At 46.8% G+C, this 26,443-nt stretch overlaps 1 protein-coding gene across 2 annotated transcripts in view; it reads right to left on the bottom strand.

The window, feature by feature from the left end:
- Positions 1 to 26,443, bottom strand: part of EFR3A (EFR3 homolog A) — a 1,082,041-nt gene that overhangs the window by 620,187 nt on the left and 435,411 nt on the right. The gene's annotated exons all lie outside the window — the stretch shown is intronic.

Below are 26,443 nucleotides of genomic sequence, written 5' to 3'. Positions count from 1 at the left end.
CCCTTATGCCAATCAAATCGATTTTTTCACTAAAATGAAGCCTCTGAAATTTTGAAGAAACGCTTTGAATAAATGATCTGTATCTCTACATTGCAGCAGTGATGCCTATCTAATCAACACAAGTTTGTACACACAGGGGCCTTAAAGTCCCAGAATATTCCCATCATCAATACAAAACAACACAGATTATTTTTACCATCTTATTCAACTGCTCTGCTAAACAGGTCCAGGGCTCTGAATAAAATATATAAGGTAAAATGGTACAATTGCAATTGGCAATGACAGACTCCTGTAAGTCCCTAGCAGATAGTAGGGCATGAGGAATTCAAACTACTTATAAGTCCCTAGTATATAATAATTGCAGGCAAGTTTAGAGGCCCAGTTGTTTTCCTGCACTGGAGTGTGCACTGCTACCTTGCCTGCTGCCATTTGTAAAGGCAGCTCTGCAATTTAAAAGGTGTGCAAATTCGACTTTCAAATTAAAGGTACTTCAGAAGTGATAATTGACTTTATTTTTACATATACGTCACCCCTCAGGTCTCCCCTAGGTGCCCCCGGTTTGGGGTGCCATGTAACTATGAGCAGGGACATTCTAAAAGATGTTTTTATATGCCCTGGAGAGGGAAAAACGGCACCTTTCATTTTTCCTCATCATAGACACTTTGCTCCATAGGCTAAAATAGGAATATTTTCCATAAGCATATGTGTTGCTAGGAAGGAGCTACATGTGTAATGAAAGGACTCACAAGAATAGTCATTAAAAATCCAACAACTTGCCACTGTTGAATTTATCGTAACTAATACTGAAAAGAGGTTATACAACTTTTTCTGCAAGCCAAATTCCAGACTGCTCGTGGCCTCTCCTGACTGGTCAGTTTTAACAAGCTTAGCCAAGCTGCTTTTATGAGGTGATAAGTGGCCTGTACTAAGCAGAGATTATCTGACGGGGCGGCTGGCAGATGCTGAGGCCATGCCAGGAAGGGGGCTGGGTAAATCAAACTGGGATTCAAAGTAAGCAGGACAGAAAGGTTTGCCAGCCAGGCCTGCCCTCTCACCCTGTACTCCACAGATAGCAAGTCCAGGAAAGGAATTTGCAGATGTCAAGAGGGGAGTGTTTATGGAAATGAGCCACACAAGTAGGATGGTTTAACCAGGTCTTGCTCTTCTTGAGGAAAATCGTTCATCTTGGAATTTTAAAGTGCAGCGCTTTATGGGACAAGAAAATGTCACAAGTTGGAAGAAGCTGTCATGCTTTTGGGTGGCACCCTGCAGCTCATTAAACAAGGCTCCCCACCTGCTCATCCTCCAAGATGATTGAACAAAAGTGGTTGATCTGCTTTGTAACTCAGATCTGGTGCCTGAAAACACAAGAAAAAGAAAGACTGCCCTGCTGCAACCCTCGTCTGCTACCCCAAGGATTGTTTACTGAAGTTCTGCTCCTGTTGCACACTGGAACAATAGCCCTAAGGATTTTGCCTTGCTTAAAAAAAGACTCAGGAGTGGACTTCCTAAAAGCAACAGGTTAACAGAGCTTGCCTGCACCAACTACCACAAATATGCCCAGCCTGGAGTGCATCCAGTGAATTTTTAAGGATCTGGGCAGGTTCATTGCCGGAATTGTGGTCCTAAACTTCCAAGGACCATCTCAGAGCTTCTAGACTGTTGGATGTGTGTTTTGGACACGTTGAACCGTCAAGAAGAACTTCAGGGAGAAGTTCCAGAAGTTTGAGCAACTTTTGGAAAAAGCTCCATCAGTGGACCAACTAGCCATCGTGAGTCAAGCTAACTACCTTCAACTGCAACCCGGCCAGGATTTCAGGTTCGTCCTGCTGAAAGCTCCAGAGCTCCAGTCTTACAGGATTTCACCAGGGGCTTGCAGAAAAGCAGCCAGATCACACTGAATTGAAATCGGCTTACTGAGGTGGACCGCACAACGTTGAAAGTGAAAAGCTCAAGAAACTTTTCTAAGTGTGACAGTAAAATGTTGACCGAAGCCTCCCGCTCAGTGTCTCAGAGCAGGGCTCCATTGCAGTCAGCCTCAAACTTTGACTTTGTCCCAGTCAGGCGCAAACAGATGTCCCCGGTTGGCACTAATGATTTCTAAGCACTAGAAATCATTTTTTTTTTATTTAATATTTATAAATTCATAACTCAGGTTCCCTACGTTGGATTTGTGTTGTTTTGGTGTCATTTTAAAGATAAAAATGTTTACGATTTTTATAAATTGGTGTGGGATTTTTTTTGTGTGTTTTGTCTTACCTATTTACTGTTCTGGGGTGTTTAAATGTTTTGCATACCTATCTCCTAAGATAAACCTGCCTGCTCGTTGCCATGCTACCAGGGGTTGAGCCAGCGGCTAATGTTTTGAGACCTTGACTGGACCTAACATTGTCTGGGGGCATTGTTGCCAGAGGTAGGTGCATACTTATCTCTACTAATAACCAGCCTCCAACAAACAACAAGTCCAAACCTTGTTGAATGACGAGAACTTGGACATATTCACTGAATGCCAGACAAATGTTCCACCTTGAAAATGTCCCCATAACAAATTGTCAAGAAAACCAAGATAGCTGTTAGTCCTGTCAGCCCTTAGGGGGGCCTTCCTCCCAAATGTTTTGCCTGACTCCACCGGATTTTGCTGAATTTGTTTTTGTTGGCTTTGGAGTCTGCACACTTTACCACTGCTGACTAGTGCTTAAATGCATGTCCTCTCTCCTTAAAACATGGCAAAATTGGCTTACACTCGATTGGCATATTTAATTTACCTGAAGGTCTCTAGCTAAACGATACTACCAGTACCAAGGGCCTGTAAACTAAATAGTACTAGTGGGTCTGCTGCACTGATTGTGCCACCCACTTAAATAGTGTTCTAAACATGTCTCAGGCCTGCCATTGCAGCCTGTGTCTGTAGTTTTAAACTGCAACATCAACCTGGCAAAATAAACCTTTTGCCAGGTCTAAACTTTCATTTTTAATACATATAAGTCACCCTAAGGTAAGAACAGTGTAATTAAAAAGTTGGAACATGTACTTTTAAACATTTAAATTTCTCTGTAATGAAAAGCCCTTAAATATTTGTTTTGGTACTGCAAGGCCTACCTTTCCCATAGGATAATATTGGGTTACCTTAAGTGATAACTTTCAATTGGGAGTAGGTAGAAAGGTTGAGTTTAATGTCTAATGAAATGCAATGTAAACTATTCCATAACAATAAAGTCAGATGTTTAGTGACAGTTACAATTAAACTTTTAGAAAGTTGTCATTTTCATGTCCAAACCCTTTGGGGCATGCAGTCTGTATCTAGGGTCACATTACTAGGTGCACCTGACAGCTGGTCTTTGTGTCTTGTTCCCGGACAGTGAGACAAAGGGGGAATAGGTATTGTCAGGATGGACGATCTCCGATTTGATTGGGGGGGCTGTTACCTATCACACTTGCACATCAGAAAGGCTATGCCTCTGCACACCCACAAAGGTTTTCACACTAGTCTTTTGTGTCCCGCTGGCAGGGAAACAGGAAATTACAAACACCTCCGAGGGTGGAAACCTTCAGAACCTTCTCATACACCTCTCGACCTGTGGAAGACTCAGAAGGAATTCTGTGCTGCAAGAGGGACAGTTACTCTGCTGCCCGAGTAAGAAGAACTGGACCTACATCTTAAATAGGTGACCACCAGAGAGGGCTCCAAGGGATAGTTGGCTGGCCTACTGATCAGAGCATCAGGGACAGAAAAGGCTCCAAGCAACTTGAACCCAGCACCTGGATAAAGTCTGCTGTATGTCTTGCTCCCAAGTGGTGCAATCCCAGTCATGGACTCTTGTCACGTGGACCTGAAGGTGCTCTGCTAGCAGGGCTGTGGTCATTTGGGCTGAACAGACATAACGTGATGCTTCGCCTCGCAGCCTTGCATCAAAACTACTGCTCCAGACATATCCCTGACAGAGGATCCTGCAGCTCTTTTGATCTGCCACTGCGCAACACATCCTCAACATAGGGCCTCGAATTTCAGCCCCGTAAACTTCTCAGAACTAACTGTCAGTGAGCGACGCATCCTCAACGCAGGACTTCGCATCACAGCCTCACAGCTCCCCAGGATCACTGCTGTGCAATGCATCCATGACGCAAGACCTCGCATCACAGCCTGCAGCCCATCTTAACTGCCGCTGCACGACACATCCTCAATGCGAGGTCGAGAAGTACTCCACAACCAGGATTTAAGGTACTTTGTTCACCAGGCTTAACTTAGTCTCTGTATCCAGCCTGTGCCCCCATCGCAGTTGGTCTGAACTTGTGACTTTGTCCCAGTCCGGCATGACCATGTAACTACAGTTGGTGATTTGAGCTTTGAAGCAGTACTTTTACTTAAACCTTTAAAATTGCATATCTACTGACTGGATTTTTGTTTTGGTCTCAGATAATGTATTACATTTTACTCTATTTTCTTAAGTTGGTGTCGGATTTTTCTTGTGTTTTGTTATTACTTTATTATGGTGTGAAGTGCTGTACAAATACTTTACACATTGCCTCTAAGAAGCTACCAGAGGGTTAAGCACAGGTTAATTAGGAGTTTGCATGTGGTTCACCCTGATAAGAATTGTGGTTGCTGCTTGAGTAGCATTTTACCCCCACAAGGAGTAACCCGATTTCCTACAATAGCCCAGTGAACAGCTCTTTCTACTGAAAATAGTGAACTTGTCCCTCCATGAAAGTCTTCAGAACTGATGCTCTTGCCCCCATAACCTTGCACCTTTGTATCATGTCAACAAAGCTTAGCAGAGCGACTGTCAAGAACCACAACCATCTGAGTGGATTCTTGACTGGATAAAGGCTATTGCAGTGCCAGTGAGACCCACTAAAGTTCCAGGAACAACGGAAAAGGAAAACTGGCTGAAGGAAGACTCAATCCATCTGCCAACGTTGCAAGCAGCCTCGACCATTCAAGAAGCATTTTTTTTTTCCTTCTTGAGCTGTATGGTTTAACTTTACTGTGAATAGAAGCATGCCTGATGCGCTTTTCCTCTGCACCTTCAGGGCACAAAAGAGTTACAAAAGAGGACTCAGACACTTCTGCGACACCTTCTGTAATACAGAAAGAGCCAGCACAGATAATTATTTGAAGATGCACCAAGGCACAAACAGGGACAGGGTGCACTATTAGTAATCCAGCTCCAGGACTCTGAAGCATCTGGAATTATTTCTGAAGCTGTACGGCCAGATGTGGCATCGTGGCAGGAACCACTAGACAGACCCTTACTACAAGATACAATTAAGCCCAAAGATAAAATCCTTGACTGGTTCATGCCCCAAACAGAATACAGTTACTTGAGGTTGGCCTCACCTGCTCCCTACGTGTGGCTTAAATTCTATCAGGGAACTGTAAATTTTGAAAGAGACACAGCTTTCTTACTGACCTGCGTCTTACCATGTCTGACTATTGTTCCCTACGCAACTTGCCATATTTCGTTAATTCTTCAATTTCCATTTTCGATTTTATTCGTTATGACATTTAGTTATAACATACATAATATTTTCATATAATGTGGGGGTGAACCTATAAATTCTCCATTTCATTAACAATGTTGCTCTTTCTAACATAACTTGTATATATGTAAAGCGCGCCTGCACCCATAGGGGTATACTGGCACAGAATAACAGATGTTGACTGTTACCAAACTCAAAGAATGTTACTCATTCTACCGACCTTGGAAGGATGAAAGGCTGGGTGGATCCTTCAGGAACTGAAGCTGTGGCCGTGAGGCCAAACTAAAGCTTCAAGGTTTGACACAGTAGTCCACCCAGCAATCCACCACACACCTGAGGTACATTTCCTATGTAGGTTTGTTTTTCTATTCGAGGTGATTTGCGCAAATGGTTCATTTAACACTATCCCGCAAATCTTTACATGTGTTCAGGATATATGTTAAGTACTGAATGGAACAGCTGCTTTTTTACCTGCATTTTAATTAGAGGTAACAATTTACTAAATGTGGTCTCGTGGTTATAAATAAACAGGCATGCACGATCTGGTGCGGACTGATACTCCACTAAAGGATCGGGACAATTGGCACCAAACATTTTGGGAAAAAAACAAATTATCATCCCTGTAAACTACTACCCCCGTTCCCCATAAGCAATCACCAGCAGACTATTGATGGTGTTTATGAAGAAAATGTTAACCTGTTTTTAGAAACATAGCCATCCATTAGAAATCATCTGATATCGGTTTTTGCCTAAATGAACGCGCATTCTACAATGCTAAATGTCTTTAAAAATAGATGGCCGTCACATGTCATTCAAACTAAGGTCATTCATTGTGTAGCATTCTTTCCAGGCTATTACAATCTCTCCATTCCCAAACTAAACACAGTCATATAGTGCACAGTGGTGATATGAGTAGACAGGTTCCTGCCTCACCCGAGGGCAGGTGGCATTTATTCCCAGACTGCTTTTACCAATCAATCAATCAAGAATTTATAAAGCGCGCTATGTACCCGACAGGGCTTCGAGGCGCGGGGGGGGGGGAGGAGGATGGTGCTGCTAGCGTTCGAAGAGCCATGTCTTGAGGAGTCTCCTGAAGGTGAGGAGGTCCTGGGTCTGGCGTAGTGAGGTGGGGAGAGAGTTCCAGGTCTTGGCGGCGAGGAAGGAGAAGGATCTGCCGCCAGAGGTCTTGCGCTGGATTCGGGGGACGATGGCGAGGGCGAGGTTGGCCGAGCGGAGTTGACGTGTGGGGACGTAGAAGTTGAGTCTGGTGTTCAGGTAGGTGGGTCCGGTGTTGTGGAGTGCCTTGTGTGCGTGGATGAGGAGTTTGAAGGTGATCCTTTTTTCCACAGGGAGCCAGTGGAGGTCCTTCAGGTGGGGGGAGATGTGACATCGGCGGGGTATGTCGAGGATCAGGCGGGCGGATGCGTTCTGGATGCGTTGGAGTCGTTTGATGTCTTTCGTTGGGATGCCTGTGTAGAATGCGTTGCCGTAGTCAAGTCTGCTACTGACGAGGGCTTGAGTCACCGTCTTCCTGGTTCCTGTTGGAATCCACTTGAAGATCCTGCGGAGCATGCGGAGGGTGTTGAAACAAGAAGAGGAGACGGCGTTGATCTGTTTGGACATGGTGAGAGCAGAGTAGAGGATGACGCTGAGGTTTCGTGCGTGGCTGGCTGGGGTGGGTGGGGGTCCAAGGGCGGTGGGCCACCAGGAGTCGTTCCAGGCCGAGGGGGTGCGTCCGAGGATGAGGACTTCCGTCTTGTCGGAGTTGAGCTTCAGGCGGCTGTTGCTCATCCACTCGGCGATGGATTTTAGTCCCTCGTGGAGGTTGGTTTAGGCGGTGAGCGGATCTTTGGTCAGGGAGAGGACGAGCTGGGTGTCGTCGGCGTAGGAGATGATGCTGAGGTTGTGTTGACGGGCCAGTCGTGCGAGGGGGGCCATGTATACGTTGAACAACGTTGGGCTGAGAGAGGATCCTTGGGGGACGCCGCAGATGAGGTTGGTGGCTTTGGAGCAGAAGGGTGAGAGTCGGACTCTCTGGGTTCTGTCGGAGAGGAAGGATGAGATCCAGTTGAGGGCTTTGTCTTGGATGCCGGCTTCGTGGAGAGGGGTTAGCAGGGTGCAGTGGCAGACTGTGTCGAAAGCGGCAGATAGGTTGAGGAGGATGAGGGCTGAGGTTTCGCCGTTGTCCATTTGTTGTCTGATGTCATCTGTGGCGGCGAGGAGTGCGGTCTCAGTGCTGTGGTTTCGTCTGAATCCAGATTGTGAGGGGTCTAGGATGGAGTTGACTTCTAGGAAGTGGGCGAGCTGTGCGTTGACGATCTTCTCGATGACTTTCGCTGGAAAAGGGAGGAGAGAGATCGGTCGGAAGTTTTTGAGATCGTTGGGGTCAGCCTTGGGTTTCTTGAGGAGGGGTTGGATTTCTGCGTGCTTCCAGCTGTCTGGGAAGGTGGCGGAGTTGAAGGAGAGGTTGATGATCTTGCGGAGTTTGGGGGTGATGGTGGCGTCGGCTTTGTTGAATACGTGATGTGGGCACGGGTCCGTGGGAGAGCCTGAGTGGATAGAATTCATGGTTGTTAGGGTTTCGGCGTCGTCTACTTGGGTCCAGGTGGTGAGGCGGCAGGCGTGGGAGGAGTCGTCGGGGGTGGGGTCTGGCGGAGGTGCGGTGTTGAAGCTGTCGTGGATGGCTGCGATTTTCTGGTGGAAGAAGGTGGAGAGATCGTCGCAGAGTTTCTGGGAGGGAGGGACGTCGTTGATGTTGGCGTTAATATACTGTAAAATATACTGTTCGTTATATTTTGATGTGAGGGCTAAGATTATTTCCACTATAATTGACAATGCCATAACTTATTTATGGTAAGTTTCTATCTGGCTACTATCTGCATCATTCCCACATCACATTATAAATACAGGAGTGAATTTTAAACTCACAAAATGCGTAAAGGGAGCATGGGAAGCCCCACAATATTGCGCTGAAGACACACACAGAAAAAGTAAATTAAGTGTATTTTAAATTAATATGTATTTTCTTGAAACAAGTGTGCAACTTTACATAAGTATACTCACTCAATGAAATATTTCAACGATAGAAATGTTTCCCCATAACGATGTTCCCGGTTCAGTCTACAGTTTCCTTAACATAGGGTGCATGTCTGAATGCAAATCTCTACGTCGGCTTTGTTAAAAGGAAAAGGAACCAAAGTTGGTAACGTCCACGCCTTTGAAAACATCCCTTTCCAGTCGCTGATAATTAGCTGACGCCTAAAAGTGAACAGACATCTGACAAAACATTTCCGATGGCTAGATTGTTTCCACTAAGGAACCCGTGAGCTAGTCCTTACAAAGCTAGGTTAACCCAACTACTTCTCGCCACTTCACTCATACAAAAAGCAAATAATTTCCTTCCAGATGCGAACCATCTCGTGTCAACATAAAGATATCTACTATCAGACACCAAGATTAGAGAGGTGAGAGGCATCGTAAACAGAGTAGCTTGCTCTTGGTCCAAAGCCCTCGCAAGAAAGTCCAAAGTGGTGCGATTTGAACTGTATTTACCCCGGAAGTAGGGCTCTTGTCAGTTCAGTCAAAATCATTAGTGACCAACCCGTCAGTTCTAAAGATAAGAAGCGAAACGCGGAGGAACGTGATGATCACTCGGCTTTCAATGGCATTCTGAAAGCATCAGGGATGTGGAAACTGGTCCAGGAAATGGGGAACCCCAGGGCAAGAAGGCAATATGGACTGCAAGTCTTACAACTGCAGTCTTTGACCCGGATTGTCCTGGAGCTATCTTCCTAGTGGACCCAAGATAAACGCCATTGTGTACCCCTACAGGGTCGTAAGGCAGACAGTTCCAAGGGTTTTTCAGAGAGGTGAGCAAAGAGAGTAGAGGAGTTAGCAACTCCAAACTCAGTACAGCACAAGAGCAGGCAATGTCCAACAAGTACTGACTTGTAGGCAAAAAGTATTTTTGTACACACAACTGAACAGCACATACATAAAACATACACACACACACACAGAAGGATGCACAATGAGCTGACATCAGGTATTTCTCAATAAGTAAAAGTTGATCCTTTTAAGGTTGTATGTTAGTAACTGTCTCATCTCTCCAGCTTTCCGTCGGACAGTGGTCATATCCACAACAGAAACAGGTTGTTCGGGCCACTGCTGTCACTCTCACCTGATGGCGTAGTCATACTGTCTGGACAAATGTATCATGATGAATGCCTCAGACTGTTCAATAATGAGATACTACAAACACCTGAATACAAATTCCACAAAAGATGTGACGGAAGAGATCACATTTTTTGATGAGACAGGAAAGGAAAATGGGTGGACAACAAACAAGGAAGCAGAATTCTTAATTCAAAAAGACCCACAGCCACCCTAGCTCTACAGTTTGCCTACAATGCATGGAAATAAAGTTCAAACCCCAGACTGTGCAACTGTATCCAGAATACAGTCTGCCCTAGAGCCATTGTCCCAATTTTGTGACATCTTTCAACACCCCTTTGGTGAGCCAAATGCCCACATACTTGAAAGACACAAAAGATGTTCTGAACTTACTGAAGGGCATCCAAAAAAAGAATACTGAACATTCTAGATGTGGAATCGCTTTACACAGACATCCCTCACAAATTGACTCCGACTGTGATTGAGAAACTTGTGACTGCACAAAACTGGGACTATATGACACAAACAGAGTTTAATTTGGACCGTGCACGCATAGTACTAACAAGAAACTTCTTCGAATACGACGGTCAATTTTTCTTAGATACATGGCACTTCCACGGGGAGCACTTGTGCCCCCTAGTTTTGCATGCCCATTTGTGTACAATTTTGAATTTGAGTTCATCTTTAACAATTCAAACCCTTATCAGACACAGATATGACTATGGAAGAGATATATTGACAATATTTTCTTGATTTGGAAAGGCACACAGAATGAGGCAAGAATCTTCTCTAATTGGTTAAATGCCTCCATTTTACAATGTCAATGAGCATTGAAGAACTGTCCTTTTTGGATCTGAAAATCTATCCAGAGGAGGTGTCCGTAGAAACCGAAAAATACTATAAAGCTACTGATAGGAATGGCCTGCTACAATATGAAAGCTTCCACGAGGGTCCCTAAGAGAAGGATTTCCAGTAGGTTAGTTCATGCGGAATTACACTGATACCGCAACTTACAAGAAACATGCCAAAAAACTGAGCACAAAACTGGGTTACAAACATTACCCACAAAAGATAATCAACACGGCGAGAAGCATGCAAGAAACCGGAACAACTCTTAGCCATCTACAGAAAACTGCCTGTAACAAGACCAATATATTTTACTACCTAATGTCTTAGTTCTAACAGATTGAAACTCTGGTGAACAAACACAGAAATATCCTAAATTCAGGAGACCTGAATATGGAGAAACTGATGGTTTCATTCAGGAGGGGGAGACGTCCATGAGATATACTTGTACATACCCGTCTATGGAAACAGACCAAAGGGGAGAAAATAAACGCCTTGTGGAATACACCCCAACTCTCTAGACATGCTCCATGCAGATCATGCAGACTTTTGTAAATTTACCAAGATATGTAAAACAATAGATTTAGAGCTGAAAACTCCATGGCTTTTAAATGGACTGATGCACTGTAACTCGCAAATTATAATCTACATATGCTCAAATGAGTGAACACAGTAGCACTATTAGGTGTAAAAGAGACAACACTTAACTGACTAAACATTTTCTGGAAAAAGATCACACAGAAAACAATATTTAGTCGTATGTCACTGAGAAATGAAAACCCCTCCATGAAGAAATGACAAATGCTTTGCTGACATATAAACAACGGTGGGTGTACTGACTACACACAGACATGCAGGAGCTCATCGATGACATCCCCTGGGGACAGCGAAGTAGAAACTGATAAGGGGCATATACAATATATACAGAACGTTATTTTGGTGTCACACTGATAGATATAAAGATTTTTATATAAAGGTTTCTTTTGGTGTGTAGTTTGCCAGAATGAAGGCCAAAAAAGGGCCACTGATGGCATGCATAGTTTAAAAATATTAGATACCTATGGTCTTCACATTTTTGGTGATCGCACATTGTTTCACCAAGACTTCCAGATATTTTTCTGGTTTAGCTAAGGAAGAGAGGGATAGAAATTAGCTGTACTTGCATATGTGGAGTAGAAGGGTCTACATTTCCCAACTCCCCTGTGACTCCTGTTGCAATCAGAATTGTGTATACACACACACACACAAAATATAATTACGACTTTACCTCCACCTCACAGGCCAATTGGAGCGTACACATATTCACAGGTTAAAGATACTATATTTCACAATGCTTCTACAACTGTCTGGCCTTGCGATCACATGACGCCCCATATGACGGCCCCAACATGGAGCTCACCATCCTCAAATAGCACACAAACATCTCTCCATGTCAAGAAAGGTCGGCTAGTCTGAGGGAATAAATAGGTTTACGGCACGCTAGCTACCTAGACGAAGTAAGTACTGATTGTTTTGTATTTCATGCAGACACCATCATATGGATAGGAGAAATACCTGCCCTTTATAATAATAAAAAAAGAACTTCCATTAAGCACTATTTCCATGTGGTACGTGACATACATAGGCTAATGTATTTGATCTTTCACCTGACATTAAAAACATTAAACTGGACAAACAATAGAAGCTGTCTCTGTTCTCAAAAGGATTAGCAACACCCCAGTACAAATACATAGCACTTGACCAAATCATGGGGGAAGAACTCATTGCTCACGTTGATCTCACACCTGGAGTAGTGTACTATACCATGAATAATCATATCAACTAGTACTTCTCAATACTTTCTATATAAAAAGTGTGTGACTACAGGGACGGCCCATCCTGTGTATCATAATACTTTGAGCACTACTACTTAAGCATGTAAGGTGGAAGATCAATTTTGAAGGAATGTTTTTATATCCTAGGTCATAACGCTGGATTAAAGGAAAGTAGGAACTTCCTGTCTTACCAGTTAGTTACAGTAACTTTACAGATAGGGACCCTTTAAAACCCTGAGCAATGCCTCAGACAAAATTTCTGGCACTATAAGCAGGCAGAAACATATCAGCAGATTTTACGGATGATGGGGTCCTGGTACCGCGAGGCATTCAATAATTACTTTTAATCACACCCAAGATACCATAAAATAAAGGACACCTCTTTTATATACCTTAAGGTATTTTTTGTTTATTTCTGCTGGCTGCCAGTACTGTCAAAATAGCAAATAGCAATTGTATTCTAAGAACTTCCCCACAAATAGAGGTTGAGTCCACCCTGGTAGTCTCATCTTGCCAGGTTGGAGTGAGTTGGCCAGTGATGAAGCACACCACATTAGGTGGGTGAGGCCACCTCATCCAAATCCTGTTATGACCGATTATGAGCCCAAACAAATTTAGGTAGTGATACTGAGGAGTAGGAATCTCAACCCCCACAATTAGATTTACTGCTACTTTGTGTTTTTAAGTTCATATGTACTCAGTCAGTAGGGAGGCAGAGAAATATTTGGTAGCACAGGATGGTGGGGAGGTGGTCATTGGTTAAAGAGAACATATTTGTGCTCACAACAGCGGGCCCTGCAGGGCCTCATTACATTCCGTCACAGGTACTCATTTCACCTGCCACTTGTAGAACACTGGGCACACCCACCCAAAAAAAAAAAAGTCAGAAGCCCATTCCTGCACACCAGTCTTCAATCAATCATAGCATTTGTAAAGCGCAGCACAATCACCCCTAAGGGTATCTGGGCCCTGAGGGTGCCCTGTCTCCATCAAAAAGCCAAGGCTTGAGTCTCCTTCTGAAGTCCGACAGGGAGGGAGCTGTTCAGAGGCGGAAGAGCGGGCTGTTCCAGGACTTGGCTGCTGTGCAGGAGAAGGAGTGGCCTCCGCTGCGGCTGATGGATGCAGGGGTGTGTGTGAGGTTTGTCAAGGTGGAGTGTAGTTGTCTTACGAGGACATAAAAGCTCAGTCGATAGTTGATGTAGGATGACCCTAGGTTGTGGAGAGCCTTTTATGCAAGTGTGAGGATTTTGAATTGGCATCTCTTTTGGATGGGTAGCCAGTGGAGGTTTCTGAGGTGTGGGATGTCACTTGAGTACTTGGGGCGGTTGAGGATGAGTCTGGCTACGGTGTTCTGTAGAAGTGTTAAGAAGCTGGGAGGACACTTCAGCATAGATAGCGTTGTCATAGTTTAGTGGCTTCTGATCAGGGCGTGCGCGACTGTGTCTGGTGTCCTTAGGGATCCATTTGAAGATTCGACTGAGCATACAGTGGATGAAGAAGCAAGAGGAGGCGACTGTGTTTACTTATCGATCCATGGTCATTGGTAATGAAGAGAACACTAGGGTTCATTTCACGACAGGAGGCCACTGGGAACTAGGAGGTCCACATGAAGATCCCCAGATACTATGGTGAAACAGGGCCACAGTCTTGCAATGTGCAGAAATTCTAAGCTGCGGGAGGTGGAACGGGCCAAGGTCAAGCTGGGAAAACGGCTCAATCCTAGGCAAGTTCTTTATGAGCCACATACATCTGGGGCCATTATCACAGAAGTTGTCAAACGTGGTCAGATTTTCCTGCACACCCATGTCACTAGTGAACATCAGGCACCATCTTCCCATGGCCTTGCTGGAAACATAAATATGCCAATTTGGTGTAAACAAGTTTACCTCTGGCTGTAGGGAGAAAAAACACGAACTGTGAGGCAGAATCACAGTCATAAATGCCAGTAAAAAAGGGTCCACAGAAAGCAGAAAAAATATGGAAGTTACACAAAAACACGAAATTGCTACTGAGGAGTAAAGTAATGGCTTAGCAAATCTCAGGCCAGATATATTGCACACCACGTGGAGCCTTCCCCAGTTCGTGATGTTTCTTGTCATCAAGGTGAGAGATGACCATTACAAGAACCACACAGTAGCAAGGGTTTATTACAGGCATTAGTTCTAAATACCTGTTAAAAGAAATGCGGGTGAGGCCTATTTGGACTAGAAAATGTAGTCGATAGTCATCAAAGTTTGTCAGAGTCTATTGCGGCCTCGTACAAGCTCCAGTCCCCCTGACAGTTCTTGGTCTATAGCAGTATAACAATAAAACGTACAGCAAAGTAACTGCATTGGGGGACAGCGACATGTCAATGCATACTTAAATTCAATCTGTAAACATTTTATTTGTATGCATATAAAGATCAATACCGAACATTAATTGTACAATAACATGATTCAATTCAAGTAATATATATAACATCTAAACGTAGTAAGAAAAGAATGCGGTCCACAAAATACATAATTCATACATTTCTTATTCCGAATATCACACTTTGCTTGCGTTCCCTTCCAGAATGATTTCAGGGCAACAGATGAGGGTATTTTGTTTTGAATCCAAAAATGCATTTTGAAGTGACAAGCAGTTGATATGGACCTTAATTATAGAAATGATAACGAAAAAATCTCACTCACCTGTTTTATTTTGTATTACAGTCTGCATATAAAAAAAAGTTGAGCCTCCTCATTGTTAAGTGACCTACAAGATGTCTAAGCCCACCCCCACCCCTTTCTAAAGAAGTAACTGAGGGCTGGAAAGCATTGAAGCGATGCCACGGCTGGAATGATGTCATGCTGTTTCGTCTGTGGGAGAAATAGTCACAATGCTGCATTTAGTAGCCTCTCCACACTGTCTAATCTGAGATCAGGTTAAATCCAAATAAACAGCATTACAGTAACCAGGCTTTAAGAAGGCTAATGAAAAGACTCCCTAACACACACTTCCTACACGCGTCAGCTAAACCCCAAGGGGCTGAGTGGGACAGGTGCTGGACTTGGAAGTCCATCCGCCATACAATGGCCCATTCCTTAATGGTACCTGTAGTGTCAGCACACCAACCTCTCATGTGCCATAACTCGTGTCATACTGCATGTTGGCTTCACCATGAAGTAGTCTATATCAGGATGTGAGTCGCCTAGGTAGGAGCTACGTGGGTGCACAGCAGAGGATGGTGATTGTGGGCGAGGGGGGGGGGATTCTGAATGGTTGGCAGCTTGCTCTGGAAGCGATATGGAACCATATGTTTTTTTCATACAGTGTGCAGATACAGAAGTTCTGAATAGATGCAATGAGATCTGGCAGAGAGTTCCTGAGATGGGCTATTATCTTGACTCCAAAACTGTATCTTCTTGGCCTCCTAACTAGAAATAAGAAAAGCAGAATGAAACATCAGTTTTTTACACTGGGTGTGCGCTCACTGAATTAAGAATCGCTGTACACTGGAAAGCGAGAGCACCATGCCTGTGAATTTGCTGTCTGACCTTCAGTGTTAGTCAACTGCAAGAGAGGCTTGAGAATATGCAGGAGTCGTGGAGTATGTCCAATATATTCGGAGTGTGACGAATCTACAGAAAATTGGAGTCAACTGGCTTGAAACCATCATAAATCTGGAGCCAGCGCTATTGGAAGGTCTGCATACAGTTGCTCAGAAGCCTTTATTGTTAGGTATTTTGTGACAAAGGTATGTAGGTATAGCAATATTTATTCTGTAGTAAGCTGACACTAGAAACGGTAATTTTCCATGTATCAATGTTTACGTAATGTGAGCACATCACACAATTACGTTTTAGGACTGCCGGGTGGGCTCATTGCAATTACAAATAGAACGCCCTGAAGAACATCTTATGCTTAACGTTTCTATTCTATGGTATGATGTCAAAGGTTCTCTGTTTACAAACTTTATATCTAATGTGTCAAAAATGAAATACATTGAAAAACAGTAACGTTATATCAAATCCGTAAACACAAAACTCTAGGACAGCTTTGCAAGATGTCAGAGAGGGCCGCATGGTACATTGCTAGTGCCAGTACAGCCTCGCCCTTATCGGAGTTAGGGCTCTATAACCATACGAGTATGGTATGGTAAATTACAATTCACCATTAGTGTTATAAAAAATGCTGTAAGCAAGGGTCGGGCAGTGGCCTGAGACAGTAAACCTCTCTGGTAGCTGGCACGAGTGCCTCTATGTGCACTCAGAGAGGTTTTCTACTGGTTGTCTGTCTAAGAGGCCTGACAGGTTCCCAGGCCTCCTCATATGTGTCCCTCAGCAGCGGCACTGATGCAGGCAGCCTGTGCACAGGGATCACTCCTCAATCAGGCCGTCATCTCACGCGCTCCCATCTCGTCACTGGGTGGGTGCGCTCAATAGTGAGGTAGGGGGGAGGAGGGCGACGTGAAGCTGAAAGCTGGAGGCTGCTTTAAGTGTCCGGTTTCTTTGAAGCAGGAAAGAGCTGTTACTTACTACTCAAGGGACTATCCAGCTGAAGGTACGTTCAAACATCTACGTCAAAACCTGTGTGCCTGGCCGTGGTGCAAGAGAGGAAGAGAGGGGGTGAGGGAGATGGAGTGTGTATTGTTGTGCGAGTGTATGTGTGACTGACATGTTAGAGACTGGGAATGAGGGAATGTGAGTAAACATAAGTGGGAATGAGTGATATAGTATAAGAGTGACCAAGTGCGAACGACAGAATGAGACTGTTATAATGAGGACAAGGTATTGAGAGTGAAAGAGTAAGTGAGAATAAATTAGTGAGAATGTGTTGGAGGAATTGTGAGTGATAATGCATGAATGTAATGAACAAGAATGCGTGAGAATGGGTGTGCGTGAGTGAAAGTGAGCATGCGTAAGAGAAGAGCACGTGAGAGAGTGGGAGTGCATTCTGCTTTCAAGCCTCCCACTGGCCACGGCATACTGGAGATTAATTAAATTCTTGACTCAAAGTGCCACACATAGCAAAATGCTGGCACAGGTATACTTCAGGTACTTCTAGAAACATGGGGCACCAACAGCATGGTCAAATGTGGCTCTGGTATACTATGGCTTCGTTAATAGTTGGCATATGGTGTATTAATGGAGAAAACTAGAATACTAGAGGGAATTCTTAGCTTACGAGCACCTATGGCAAAATATCGACATCGGAATGCTGGAGATCATTCTAGGCATAGGAAAGATAATATTCGGGGGGGTAAGGGGGTGCTGTAGGTGGATAGACAAACATGACAACATGCTGACCAATGGGTCGCCATACCATACTGGTAGCATCAATGGCAAAAAAAAAAAAAAACTGGCACTGGCATACTGCATGTAATGCTCGGCATAAGGGAACACCCTTGGCATATATGGCATCTGTTAGAAATGGGGTTTTTGGTTGGCAGATAGGTTGCCCTCTGTCCAAGCAAGAACCCTCACTCTAGTCAGGGTAAGTCACACACAATCCAAAATCAGCCTGTGCTCACCCTCCGGTAGCTTGGCACGAGCAGTCAGGCTTAACTTAGAAGGCAATGTGTAAAGCATTTGTGCAATAAATCATACAACACCATAGTATAACACCACAAAAATACACCACACAGTGTTTAGAAAAATATAGAATATTTATCTGGATAATTGTAGGTCAAAACGATCAAAGTTGCAATACGAATTTGTAAAGATATCACTGAAAAGTGATATTAAGAGTCTTTAGGTCTTTAAAAAGCAATAAAGTGTCTTTCAAGCACAGAGTACCTGGTTTCTGGTGGGAAATCTCCTCAGAGGGCCACAGGAGAAGAGATGCGTGGAAAAAGGGGTGTGTGCGTCGATTTCTCCTCAGCACACACAGACTTGCGTCGTTCTTTTCCACGCGGGGAAGTCGGGCGTCGTTTTCCGGCGCGCAGACAGTCTCTTTTTGTGGATCGCGGGGATTACCAGATGTCCCGGGTCTGTGCGTGGATTCTCCTGCTTGTTTTCCGGCTGCGCGTCGTTCTGCGGGGCTGCGCGTCGAAGTTTCGATCTCACGGTAGGCGTCGCGTCGATTTCTCCTTGGAAGTCGGGCGGCGTTGTCCTTGCGAGGCCGTGCGTCGAAATTTTGGTCTCACGGCAGGCGTCGCGTCGATTTCTCCTTGGAAGTCGGGCGGCGTTGTCCTTGCGAGGCCGTGCGTCAAAGTTTCGCACTCACGGTAGGCGTCGCGTCGATTTCTCCTTGGAAGTCGGGCGGCTTTGTCCTTGCGAGGTTGTGCGTCGAAGTCTCGATCGTCCCGAGGGCGTCGCGTTGATCAGCGTCGGTGTGCGGCGTTTTTCTCGCCGCGAAACAAGCTGTGCGTCGAAATTTTCGGCGCACGAAGCGTCCACGTGAAAGGTAGAAGTCTTTTTGGTCCTGAGACTTCAAGGAACAGGAGGCAAGCTCTATCCAAGCCCTTGGAGAGCACTTTCACAGCCAGACAAGAGTTCAGCAAGGCAGCAGGGCAACAGCAAGACAGCAGTCCTTTGGAGAAAGCAGACAGGTGAGTCCTTTGAGCAGCCAGGCAGTTCTTCTTGGCAGGATGTAGTTTCTGGTTCCGGTTTCTTCTCCAGCAAGTGTCTGATGAGGTAGGGCAGAGGCCCTGTTTTATACTAAGTTGTGCCTTTGAAGTGGGGGTGATTTCAAAGAGTCTCTAAGAAATGCACCAAGTTCCCTTTCAGCTCAATCCTGTCTGCCAGAGTCCCAGTAGGGGGGTGTGGCAGTCCTTTGTGTGAGGGCAGGCCCTCCACCCTCCCTGCCCAGGAAGACCCATTCAAAATGCAGATGTATGCAAGTGAGGCTGAGTACCCTGTGTTTGGGGTGTGTGAGTGAATGCACAAGGAGCTGTCAACTAAACCTAGCCAGACGTGGATTGAAGGGCACAACAAGTTTTTAGTGCAAAGAAATGCTCACTTTCTAAAAGTGGCATTTCTAGAATAGTAATATTAAATCCGACTTCACCAGTCAGCAGGACTTTATATTACCATTCTGGCCATACTAAATATGACCTTCCTGCTCCTTTCAGATCAGCAGCTGCCACTTCAACAGTGTATGAGGGCAGCCCCAATGTTAGCCTATGAAGGGAGCAGGCCTCACAGTAGTGTAAAAACGAATTTAGGAGTTTTACACTACCAGGACATATAACTACACAGGTACATGTCCTGCCTTTTACCTACACAGCACCCTGCTCTAGGGGTTACCTAGGGCACACATTAGGGATGACTTATATGTAGAAAAAGGGGAGTTCTAGGCTTGGCAAGTACTTTTAAATGCCAAGTCGAAGTGGCAGTGAAACTGCACACACAGGCCTTGCAATGGCAGGCCTGAGACAAGGTTAAGGGGCTACTGAGGTGGGTGGCACAACCAGTGCTGTAGGCCCACTAGTAGCATTTAATCTACAGGCCCTAGGCACATGTAGTGCACTCTACTAGGGACTTACAGGTAAATTAAATAGTCAATCATGGATAAACCAATCAATAGTACAATTTACACAGAGAGCATATGCACTTTAGCACTGGTTAGCAGTGGTAAAGTGCTCAGAGGTCAAAAGCCAACAACAACAGGTCAGAAAAAAATAGGAGGAAGGAGGCAAAAAGTTTGGGGATGTCCCCGTCAAAAAGCCAGGTCCAACATGACCCCCCACCAGCCTAAAGCCAGGGGAGAACAATCACTATCCTGATGTACTTCCCTGTTTGAGGCGACAGAACAAGGACCCAGGCCCACAACAGCAGGGGCATGCTCCAGTTCTTCGCCTTCCTGACTCCCATTGGATCCCTCTGTCCATACTCTCAGGGCCCACTAAGCCCATCCATGGGGAACCTTTCTCCTTTCCTGCGGATCCCATCTGTGCAGCACCTAACCTTACTTTGCTCACAGATGTATCCCAGGAGCAGGATAGTACCCCCATGACCAACATAGTGGTGTTGCCCACTCTACCCCTGGGGTGTGACACTTGTCCCCTCCCCAGGGATAACTCTGTCCACCCGGACAGCAAGCCACAGTGATTACTGACAGCTGCCAGGGATGAGAGCCAGGCCCCAGGCCTCTCAAAGCTCTCCAACCACTGTGGCTGTGGAGAGTGGGGGGCGGTAGCCCCAGGTGCTGGGCACCCTTTAACCACTCTCCCTTCCACCAGGTCAGGGATGACAGCCTGAACCTGGTCCTCCCCTCTGGGGCTTTGTACCCTCCCTCCTGGAGCGGTACCCCCAGAGTCCAACATGGCCAGGGGGCTTACAGAAGTCGCCCTGTCCCATTCCTCCACCAGTGCAGGGCTGTTAACCTGCCACTGGCCCTCCAACCTGGGGTCTGTACCTTCAGGTTGGACTAGGGCCCGGGGTGAGGCTTCCCTCCCCCTGCCCTCCCTTCTGGGGTCCAGCACCCTCCAACTAGGAGTGGCCTCCTCAGAAGACAACATGGTAGGGGCACTGTTGTCAGTAGCCCCTCCCTCCAGGTCCGGGGGGACACCCTGAACCTGGTCTTCCAGCCCAGGGTCTGTACCCTCAGACTGGATCACCGCCTGGCAAACCAGGACTTCCTGGGAGGCACACCTACCCCCCACCAGGTCAGAGTTTAACCTCTGCACCTGCCCATTCAACTCAGAGTCACCACCCTGAAGTTGAACAATTGCCTGGCACGCCAGGACTTCCTGGAGGGCACACTGACCCTCCACCAGGTCAGAGCTTAGCCTCTGCACCTGACCGTTCAACTCAGAGTCACCACCCTGAAGTTGAACAATTGCCTGGCACACCAGGACTTCCTGGAGGGCACACTGACCCTCCACCAGGTCAGAGTTTAACCTCTGCACCTGACCATTCAACTCAGAGTCACCACCCTGAAGTTGAACAATGGCCTGGCGCACCAGGACTTTCTGGGAGGCACACCTACCTCCCACCAGGTCAGAGTTTAACCTCTGCGCCTGGTTCCCCAACCCAGGGTCACCACCCTGAGGTTGGGCAATTGCCTGGCACGCCAGGACTTTCTGGGAGGCACACCTACCTCCCACCAGGTCAGAGTTTAACCTCTGCGCCTGGTTCCCCAACCCAGGGTCACCACCCTGAGGTTGGGCAATTGCCTGGCACGCCAGGACTTTCTGGGGGGCACACCTACCCCTCACCAGGTCAGAGTTTAACCTCTGAACCTGGTCATCCAACCCAGAGTCAACACCCTGAGGTTGGACAATTGCCTGGCACAGCAGGGCTTCTTGGGAGGCACACCTACCTCCCACCAGGTCAGAGTTTAACCTCTGAACCTGGGTATCCAACCCAGAGTCAGCACTCTGAGGTTGAACAATTGCCTGGCACGCCAGGACTTTCTGGAGGGCACACTGACCCTCCACCAGGTCAGAGTTTAACCTCTGAACTGGGCCATTCAACTCAGAGTTACCACCCTGAAGTAGAACAATCGCCTGGCACGCCAGGACTTCCTGGAGGGCACACTGACCCTCCACCAGGTCAGAGTTTAACCTCGGAACCTGGTTCTCCAACCTAGGGTCACCATCCTGAGGTTGGACAACTGCCTGGCACACCAGGGCTTTCTGGGGGGCACACCTACCCCCCACCAGGTCAGAGGTTAACCTCTGAACCTGGATATCCAACCCAGAGTCACCACCCTGAGGTTGAACCATTGCCTGGCAGGCCAGGACTTTCAGGGAGGCACACCTACCTCCCACCAGGTCAGAGTTTAACCTCTGAGCCTGGTTCTCCAACCCAAGGTCACCACCCTGAGGTTGAACCATTGCCTGGTATACCAGGACTTTCTGGGGGGCACACCTACCCCCCACCAGGTCAGAGTTTGACCTCTGAACCGGGTTAGCCAACCCAGAGTCACCACCCTGAGGTTGGGCAATTGCCTGGCACCCCAGGACTTTCTGGGAGGCACACCTACCTCCCACCAGGTCAGAGTTTAACCTCTGAACCTGGCCATCCAACCCAGAGTCGACACCCTGAGGTTGGACAACTGCCTGGCACGCCAGGACTTTCTGGGGGGCACACCTACCCCCCACCAGGTCAGAGTTTGACCTCTTCACCTGGTAAGCCAACCCAGAGTCACCACCCTGAGGTTGAGCCATTGCCTGGCATCCCAGGACTTTCTGGGGGGCACATCTACCCCCCACCAGGTCAAAGTTTAACCTCTGAACCCGGTTATCCAACCCAGAGTCACCACCCTGAGGTTGAATCTTTGCCTGGCATGCCAGGACTTCCTGGGGGGCACTCTCACCCCCCACAAGGGACACGCCATCCCCAAGGGCCACACAAGAGTCTGGTTGGCGCAGGTCTCCCGACCTCTGCCCATCCAGCAGAGTCTGGGTTTCCCCCAAACCAGAAACGGTCTCACCTGGGTCATTCCTGGGGGGCTCTGCTCTCAGAGCTGACCCCTGACTTTCAAGATCCTCCACTGGGGTCTGCCACCCCCTCTCAACCCTATGTCTGGATTTCTGCACCCCCCCACTAGGAGTGGTACTGCCAGACACCAGAACTGTTGGGATGCTGTCTACAGTCATCCCCCCAAGTTCTTCTGACACTGCGGGGCTTCCCTCAAAAGGTGGCCCTACGGTACAGGTTAGGCTCTGAGACCTACCTGGGACACTACAATCCTCTCCCACCTCACTTGGTCGGGAATCACCTAGACCACTCCCTTCAGGAGCACCCCCAAATGCCTCTTCAGACTCTCTGGTACTCACCCAAAAGTCTGCCTCCACTGTAAGTTCCCTGGGGTCAGAGAACTCACACTCCACCTGGTGTTGGCGTAGCTCTGGAAAATAAGGACCAGACATATGCTCTCCAGCAATTACATCACTCTGCCCTTCACATGTATTAACCACAGTACCCTTCACCCAACCACCTAGTAACTCAGCCTTGGAAAAGCACTCTATATCACCCTCTTGAGACTGGTGAGACAGTTTCTGTCTGTCCCTGACACTCAACCCAAACTCTTCTGGGATGTCTCGACACTCTATATCCAGGACGTCCACCAGGGGGGAACCCTTTTCTCTGTCACTCTCTGCTAGAGTCAGTAAAGTGTCCCTCCCCCCAGTAGGAATATGACTCCCTGTGCCAGTTCCCCAATCCTTCTCAGGGACCCTGTGCATAACGGGAACTACCTCATACCCTTGAACCGCCTGGGGTGTGTCAACTCTCTTCTTCAAGTTGGGTACCACATCTCTGGGCTTGTGCCCTTCTTCAGCAGTACTAGATGCAAGAATTTTGCTGCCACCATCTGAACTGGACTCAGCCCTTCCGGCCTCCAGTTTCAGCTCTTTACAGCTCAGCTCTTGAGCTGCAATCTTTTCTTCTTCCAGGGCTAAGAGACTTGCTGCCTCAGCCCTTTCAAGCTGCTCATCTAGCTCTTCAAAACACCGCTCTAGAGCCATGAGCCATTCTTTTTTCACTGGGTCTCTTTCCTCATCTGAGTCGTCCTCCTCCTCCTCTGAGGGGTACTTAGTCATTTGGTTTCTTGCTGCCTCTCTCTCTGCCCATCTGTCTTCCTCCCAGACTATGTAGGCATGTAGCATCTCTGCTTTAGTAGATCTCTTTGCTACAGGAAGGCCACATTCTCTGCAAAGCTTCCTTAGGTCAGCCTTAGTGAGGTGGTCAGTAGGCAAAAAGAATAAGTAGGTAAGCGATCCCATTCTGATAGGATCTTACCAGCAAAAACCAAAATCCAAAGTCCAAAATATCAATAGTATATCCAGGAGGACATCAGAGACCAAAAGTCAAAAAAGAGATAACAAATCAAGTTGACCTTCAACTGTGGGTAGGTAGTGAAATACTTAGCTACTGTATGTCACTGCACAAACACAAGTCCTATCCTCACCGCTGATCACCAATGTTAGAAATGGGGTTTTTGGTTGGCAGATAGGTTGCCCTCTGTCCAAGCAAGAACCCTCACTCTAGTCAGGGTAAGTCACACACAATCCAAAATCAGCCTGTGCTCACCCTCCGGTAGCTTGGCACGAGCAGTCAGGCTTAACTTAGAAGGCAATGTGTAAAGCATTTGTGCAATAAATCATACAACACCATAGTATAACACCACAAAAATACACCACACAGTGTTTAGAAAAATATAGAATATTTATCTGGATAATTGTAGGTCAAAACGATCAAAGTTGCAATACGAATTTGTAAAGATATCACTGAAAAGTGATATTAAGAGTCTTTAGGTCTTTAAAAAGCAATAAAGTGTCTTTCAAGCACAGAGTACCTGGTTTCTGGTGGGAAATCTCCTCAGAGGGCCACAGGAGAAGAGATGCGTGGAAAAAGGGGTGTGTGCGTCGATTTCTCCTCAGCACACACAGACTTGCGTCGTTCTTTTCCACGCGGGGAAGTCGGGCGTCGTTTTCCGGCGCGCAGACAGTCTCTTTTTGTGGATCGCGGGGATTACCAGATGTCCCGGGTCTGTGCGTGGATTCTCCTGCTTGTTTTCCGGCTGCGCGTCGTTCTGCGGGGCTGCGCGTCGAAGTTTCGATCTCACGGTAGGCGTCGCGTCGATTTCTCCTTGGAAGTCGGGCGGCGTTGTCCTTGCGAGGCCGTGCGTCGAAATTTTGGTCTCACGGCAGGCGTCGCGTCGATTTCTCCTTGGAAGTCGGGCGGCGTTGTCCTTGCGAGGCCGTGCGTCAAAGTTTCGCACTCACGGTAGGCGTCGCGTCGATTTCTCCTTGGAAGTCGGGCGGCTTTGTCCTTGCGAGGTTGTGCGTCGAAGTCTCGATCGTCCCGAGGGCGTCGCGTTGATCAGCGTCGGTGTGCGGCGTTTTTCTCGCCGCGAAACAAGCTGTGCGTCGAAATTTTCGGCGCACGAAGCGTCCACGTGAAAGGTAGAAGTCTTTTTGGTCCTGAGACTTCAAGGAACAGGAGGCAAGCTCTATCCAAGCCCTTGGAGAGCACTTTCACAGCCAGACAAGAGTTCAGCAAGGCAGCAGGGCAACAGCAAGACAGCAGTCCTTTGGAGAAAGCAGACAGGTGAGTCCTTTGAGCAGCCAGGCAGTTCTTCTTGGCAGGATGTAGTTTCTGGTTCCGGTTTCTTCTCCAGCAAGTGTCTGATGAGGTAGGGCAGAGGCCCTGTTTTATACTAAGTTGTGCCTTTGAAGTGGGGGTGATTTCAAAGAGTCTCTAAGAAATGCACCAAGTTCCCTTTCAGCTCAATCCTGTCTGCCAGAGTCCCAGTAGGGGGTGTGGCAGTCCTTTGTGTGAGGGCAGGCCCTCCACCCTCCCTGCCCAGGAAGACCCATTCAAAATGCAGATGTATGCAAGTGAGGCTGAGTACCCTGTGTTTGGGGTGTGTCTGAGTGAATGCACAAGGAGCTGTCAACTAAACCTAGCCAGACGTGGATTGAAGGGCACAACAAGTTTTTAGTGCAAAGAAATGCTCACTTTCTAAAAGTGGCATTTCTAGAATAGTAATATTAAATCCGACTTCACCAGTCAGCAGGACTTTATATTACCATTCTGGCCATACTAAATATGACCTTCCTGCTCCTTTCAGATCAGCAGCTGCCACTTCAACAGTGTATGAGGGCAGCCCCAATGTTAGCCTATGAAGGGAGCAGGCCTCACAGTAGTGTAAAAACGAATTTAGGAGTTTTACACTACCAGGACATATAACTACACAGGTACATGTCCTGCCTTTTACTTACACAGCACCCTGCTCTAGGGGTTACCTAGGGCACACATTAGGGATGACTTATATGTAGAAAAAGGGGAGTTCTAGGCTTGGCAAGTACTTTTAAATGCCAAGTCGAAGTGGCAGTGAAACTGCACACACAGGCCTTGCAATGGCAGGCATGAGACAAGGTTAAGGGGCTACTGAGGTGGGTGGCACAACCAGTGCTGTAGGCCCACTAGTAGCATTTAATCTACAGGCCCTAGGCACATGTAGTGCACTCTACTAGGGACTTACAGGTAAATTAAATAGTCAATCATGGATAAACCAATCAATAGTACAATTTACACAGAGAGCATATGCACTTTAGCACTGGTTAGCAGTGGTAAAGTGCTCAGAGGTCAAAAGCCAACAACAACAGGTCAGAAAAAAATAGGAGGAAGGAGGCAAAAAGTTTGGGGATGTCCCCGTCAAAAAGCCAGGTCCAACAGCATCACATGAAAAGAATTATGGCCCTGGCA

Source organism: Pleurodeles waltl, chromosome 2_2 (genome assembly GCF_031143425.1).
Source record: "Pleurodeles waltl isolate 20211129_DDA chromosome 2_2, aPleWal1.hap1.20221129, whole genome shotgun sequence".
NCBI classification, from domain to species: Eukaryota; Metazoa; Chordata; class Amphibia; order Caudata; family Salamandridae; genus Pleurodeles; species Pleurodeles waltl.
Note: the sequence above shows the minus strand (reverse complement) of the source record. Positions and strands in the feature narration are given on the sequence as shown.